Source organism: Arvicanthis niloticus, chromosome 30 (assembly GCF_011762505.2).
Source record: "Arvicanthis niloticus isolate mArvNil1 chromosome 30, mArvNil1.pat.X, whole genome shotgun sequence".
Taxonomy (NCBI): Eukaryota; Metazoa; Chordata; class Mammalia; order Rodentia; family Muridae; genus Arvicanthis; species Arvicanthis niloticus.
Genome location: NC_133438.1, coordinates 8,668,228 through 8,674,769, shown reverse-complemented (window position 1 = coordinate 8,674,769; position 6,542 = coordinate 8,668,228). Strand labels below are relative to the sequence as shown.

The window sequence follows — 6,542 nt, the reverse complement described above, 5'->3', positions numbered from 1 at the left end:
AATATGCAAGCTTCCTTTAAATAGCTCTGTTTACATCATAGCCTAGTGCAGCTATCTGACTGGCTCGAAAACTTTGTTCACAAAACCAAAGTATTTTCAGAAATGTATAACTGAGCCAATAATGAGAACAACTGACTGGTGTCTGAACAGCCTATAATGGGAAGTCCAAATCATAGGAGACATTACTGAATTAGCTGTTAAATGATGGTAAGAGTTGGAGGTTGGAGATGTGAACTATAAAACCTTATCTTCTGAGATGACATAGAGGTACAATCATGAACAAATGACAGCATTCCTAACTACCCAAAAGTGGCACAAAATCATATATGAAATACCTGAGGGAATGACAGGGAAGATAACAGACAAGAAAACAAGAGTGGTATAGTGAGAAAAAATAAAAAGATAATGGTAAGCATGAACTATCATTACAGCTCAGTGAATAATTCCATATAATGTTTAAACATAAAACTTTATTAATGACAAAACTTAAACAATACCTATCCAAATACAACTGAAAAAGAAATACAGGACTATATAAACACAGTAGTGTATTTGGAAGCAAATTTTGGCATAGAAGCTTTCAAAAATACTTTTAAAAATATGTTTCTCACAAACAGGGGAAACATTATTTACCAGTAACAGAAAAACCCTTATTTTCCAGAAGGAAAATCACCAAGAAGCACAGGGTACCCTAAATATTGAGTGTCAGGGCCGCTGGTTTCAAGATTTCTGATCTTCATGTCACCTGATTCAAAACTTTCACAAATTCCAAATCTGGTAACTTCTGAATGATACACAGCAAGCACTGTAATACCTTCTCTGATACATACACACTCTTGTAGTTCATCAACATTGTCTTTCCTTTGAAACAGACTAAGACTAAATATACAATACTACCTTTCACAATACAAGATTATTAATCCCAAAGAAAAGTAGAATATGGATTTGCTAGTTGAATTAGTAATTCATCCTTTATTCTGATGATTTATCGTGTCTAACAATGTTTTAATACTATTCTTTATTCATGAGAGAAATGTACATACTGACCACTTGATTATACCCCTACAGATGGGGCACTTTCTCAGGGAAGGACCACATTTCTGGCAGATTACCAGATGACCACAAGGAATGAACACATTAGAAACCTTTCTGTTCATACACACTTTTCAAGTTCATTCTTCTTGCAATCTCCACACCAGTTCTTCCAATGACAAGTCTGAAACATCTTCCATTGGAATATACTTCCTATTCTTTTCCACAAAGTTTTCATACTGTGGGGTCTGAACTTTTCATACTGTCTGAACTTCCTTCAGACAGTTTTTGAAAATGTTGGCTACAGCATTTCCCTTGACTAAAACTCTAAAGCTCTCTTGCTTGTAAGGGTATCTGTGTTTTATGTCTGACAATATCATATTCCTGTTTTGTAATTACATTGGCCTCAAGAAGATTATCCAGAATAGGAAAGACACGTATCAATTGTTGAAAGAGAGCCATCTTATTCTTTCAAATTAATGACAAGTCACTTGATGCCATTTCTGCAGTTTGTATTTCCTTCTCTTCTTTCATGTTCAGCATAAAAAAGGCTGTCACAATATCATTAATGGTCCCTTAGTTCTCCCCAGTGACAAGGATTTGACACCAAACTGTGTTTTATCAGGCTTCTACTGAAGCCAACTTCCAAGGCTTCTTTAACCACAAGAGTGTTCATCATGATCACATTTTCTGAACTTTCACCAGGTCCTAAATGCACAGTTGAAGGGTGAGTCAATGTTTTCTTCTTCAAGAATGTCTAAAGTGGACAACATATGACCAAGAAGATGAGGGTATCTAGCTTGAATCTCCTCAAAAAACACCTTCCTCTTCATCCATATCAAAAACTTACACTTTGGAAAACATTTGGCGTGTTCTATTCAGGAGTCATCTCCACATTCTCACATCTCACGCCATGATTACAACAAAAGCAGTTGACATCATTATTGTGCTCCATATTTTAAAATCCAGCACTTGCAAGCTTCTCAGGCTGAACAGGAACACTTGATAGTCAGTACAAAAATGTCCTCATTTGTGCAGAGTGTGTCTGCATACTGAGATTTGATATATTAGACCTCTGTGTTTGAAGAATTCTCCAGAAATGGACAGTCTGGAAAATGTCTCCAGTGCTCTGACATAGCATTATGTTCCCAGTTCCTTCAGTTTTCAGTTGCTAAGTTTCAAACCATGGGCAAAACAGGCCACCCTGTCTCCAGGCCTTATGTACTAGAAGCTGGCCACCTCTGCTGGTGACAGAAAACTTAATGGCCACATATTGTAAGTAAGAAATCTGGCCACTTCCACCCTCATGGCTTAGTTGCAGGGATTAGTCCTCAATGCTTCCATGCTCTAGAATTTAAAGGGTTTGAAAACACATTAGAATGACTGCCACTATCTTCCAGAGGAGGTGATGAATGTGCAAACCTACTTCTCATGGAAGATGTGTTCTTAGATAGGGACTACAGAATAGCTGAAAGCAGAGTCTGTAAAAAGCAGCATCTGAGATAGAACTGGGATTTCCAATACAATTGTTCCTTTGTTTCCCATTGTCCAGCATCAGGCCCCAGCAGAAGCATTTGACTTTTTCATTCATACCTATGTAATAAAAGCAAGCATGAGCCAGAATCCTTTCTGAGACAGGAACTCCCAGTGGGAGAAAGCTGAGTGTGTGGGCATTCTATAGAGTTAACATGAAAAGCTATACTTCATTTTTTTTTTCCTTCTCTTTTGTGCAATTTGACAAGATTGTGCTATTCTCCATTATACTTTTAATCTTTTGGTACCTTGGACAAGTCTTTGGGAGATAGTTTTGTCCATGATTAGTAAAAGTATTTCTGACATCTTAAACTGCCATGTGAGGCTTCTCACTACTTCACACTAAGATTTCTACCACAGATATGAATGAAATAGCAGACACCTATTCACTGTATTCTGATCAGATTTATATGAGTTCATGTTTACATAGGTCAAATCTTTCTCATTTGCCAAGATACTATGCTACTCAGTACTCTGTGGGGGTCATATGATCATTTCTGGGTAACTTACAAGCTATTTATCCATAACTTACTTTTCATCACATGTTATAAAGCTTAGATACTAAGTCAATTGCTCATTGACTGTCTTGGTTAGGGTTTCCATTGCTGAGACCCCATGACTAAGGCAACTCTTATAAGGGACAACATTTAATTGGGGCTGGCTTACAGGTTCAGAGGTTCAGTCCATTTTCAGCAAGAGAGGGCTGCATGGTAATATCCAGGCAGGCATGGTAGTAGGTGGTTACTTATTTGTTTTAACTAGCTATTCTTGCTTCAGGCCAGATGACAAGGTATGCTCAGATTGGCTGCTTGTAGCTATGGTTGGCTAACCACAAGTTCCTGGATCCTATTCTCATTTCTGGGAAACAGAAACTCAGGCCTAGTCTTTGAAACTGCCAGTTTTTAGCCTGTTCCAGAATAAGCCTGGCTCTGGTTAACTCAGTCCTCTCAGTGTGTTTAGGTGACCCAAAAAATTCCACTTTCTCCATAATAGCTGAATACAAAATTAATGTAGAAAATCATTAGCCTTCCTATTTACAAATGACAAACAGATTTTTAAAAAGAACAATCAGAAAAACAGCACCTTTCACAATAGCTTCAAATAATATGAAATACGTTGAGGGTAACTTTGCAAGCAAGTGAAAGACTTATATAATTAAAATATCAAGTCTTTGGAGAAATTGAACATATTAAAAGATGGAAAGATCTCCCATGCTTGTGGATCAAGAAGACTAAGGTACTAAAAAAGCCATCTTACAAAAAGCAATATACATATTTAAGGCATTTCTCATCCAAATTCCAACACAGATTTTGAATGGGTAATAGCTTAAACAATCGTGAACAATAACAGAACTTCTGTGGTTCTCACCATTGAAATTTTTAAGTTTTCTATGAAACTATAATATAAAAATCTTAAAAAAATATTGGCAGAAAACAGACACATTGATCAATTAAAATGAATGAAAGACCTAGACACAAATACAAAGGGCCACATGATTTTTAATAAGGAAGCCAGAAATACAAACTGACAAAAGATAGCACTTTCAACAGCTAGTGCTGGCCTAACTGGATGTCTTCATCTAGAAGCATTGAAATGGATTCATACTTATCACTCAGCACAAAAGTCAAGTACAAATGGACCAAAGATCTGAATATAAAATTAAACACATTGAATCTGACAGAAGATAGAATGGGGAAGAAAAGTTAAGATATTGTCACAGGAGAAGACTTTATTTAAAACAAAAGAAAAATCAATAGTATGGGCTTTAAGAATAGTAATTAATAAATGGGGCCTTGGGAAACTGAAAAGCTTCTATGAAGCAAAGAATCCCATCATTTGGACAAAGCAGCAGCCTACAGAGTGGAGAAAATTTTACCAATTGCATACCCAGTATGGAAGTAATATCCAAAATATATTGTTAGAGTCTGTGAATTGCTGAAGAATAATACCCAAGACTCAAATAGTATACACAGGCAATGAGTGTTTATTCTGCAGAAATTACCAGAATGCTAGGGTACTCCATATCAAAATGGAGACCCTTTGAGTGGTTTGCAGGCCTCCTTTTATGCAGGTCTAGAGGAATTCAACTCCTTTGAGAGAAAAAAACAAAACTTTCAATTGAAAATTAGGGAGAGGTTTACTCAGGTGGTTAAAATTGCAATGCATCTGTAATGGCTTTTGCAAGCAATATTTCCATCCTTTCATCTCCTACCTTTGCTCTCAAGAGAGCATGGAGATTCAACCTTGGTATGTCTGAAAGTTACTGGTAGTGCTATAAGGATGAAGCAGTATCCCACTACTTGAAGTCCTCCAGGGTATCAAGCCCCATATCAGTTGCATTCACAAATCATGGTATCCTGATTTCCTGCCATTTTCCCTGGAACATATCTGTTTTGCAGGTTAAAAGCTTGAAGAACAAGAATATAGACTGGTGGAAGATCTAATAGAGGTAAACAAAAGGGTAGAAGATATCCATCCAACAGTTCCAAACCCTTGAGTTTCCTACCACCAGACTGACATGTTTGTACAGTATTAGGCTTGAAAGATGCCTTCTTTATCTTGCCCCTAGACAAGAACAGCCACTTTTTGCCTTTGAATGACAAGACCCAGAGAATGGATTCAGCAGACAGATGACTTGGAGAAGATTGCCACAAGGATGTAAAAACTCACCTACCGTTTTTGATGAGGCCATCCACCAGGACTTACATGAGTACAGGCAGATTATGCCACATAATTTTTTGCCCCAGTATATCGATGATTTGTTTTTGCCTACCACTGATGTTGACTCTTGCAGGAAAGCAACCAGCTCTCTTCTAGAAATAATGCAAGAACTCAGGTATAGGGTTTCAGCCAAGAAAACTTAGATCTGATGTGACTGACCTACTTGGGTTTCCGGATTAAGGGGGAAGGGTCAGTGAAGTCATTTTCAAGTCTATAAAAGACCATCTTAAGCATTCTGACACTTAAGACCAGGAATCTAGTACAGGAATTCCTGGGGTTGGCTGGTTTTTGTAGACTCTGTGTACCAGGTTTTGCTGAGATAGATAAATCCCTCTATGAGATCACTGGAGGCAGGAGGAAACTTTCATATCAACCAAAGAAAATAAGAAAGTTTTCAAGAATTGAAATTGCCACTGTTATCTGCCCCAGCACTGTCTCTTCTGATGCAACTAAAAAACTTTCATTTGCTTGTTGATGAAAGCCAAGGCATTACCAAAGGGGCACTGACACAAACTTTGAGTCCCTGGAGATGACAAGTGTCCTACCTATCTCTGAAATTGGATCCAGTGACAGCAGGATGGCCAAACTACTTGAGGATTATAGTGGCCACTGCCCTGCTAACTAAAGATGCAGACAAATTAACTTTGGAATAGACTCTGACCAAAACGTCCCCTCATGTCACAGAGGGAGATCTCAAGAGTTCCCCTCACCTGGATTTCAAATGCCCAGCTAACTCACTATCAGTCTCTATGGTTTAACCATTTCTGAGTGTCCTTTGCCCCAGCACCTCACTTAACCCTGCTACCCTGTTACCTAATCCAGACTTGGAAAACCCACTGATATATGAGTGCTTGGAAACCCTATAACATGTACATGGAATCTGACCCAAGCTGACCGACTGGCCCCAGCTCAAAGTAGATCTCATCATGGGCAATGATGGAAGCAGCTATATAGTAGATGGCTCCATGTATGCAGGAGTGGTAGTGGTGGATTTGGACAAGACAATATGGGCATTTCCTCTCCAGAACTGGACTTTAGCTCAAAGAGCAGAATTAATAGTCCTCATTGAATAAATTAAATTAGTCAAGGACAAAGTGTTTAAAATCTACACTGATAGGCAATATGCACTTGTTCACAGAGCAGTATATAATGAAAGGAGACTACTGACTGCAGAAAAAAGGCAATCAACAAACAGGAGATCTAAGATCTCCTAGCTTCTCCCTGGCTTCCAGAAAACCTGGTCACCATACATTGTC

At 38.1% G+C, this 6,542-nt stretch overlaps 1 pseudogene; it reads right to left on the bottom strand.

Moving 5' to 3' along the window:
* Nucleotides 1-1,022: 1,022 nt before the first annotated feature.
* Nucleotides 1,023-2,847, bottom strand: LOC143440923 (baculoviral IAP repeat-containing protein 2 pseudogene; annotated as a pseudogene).
* Between the last annotated feature and the right edge of the window lie 3,695 nt (nucleotides 2,848-6,542).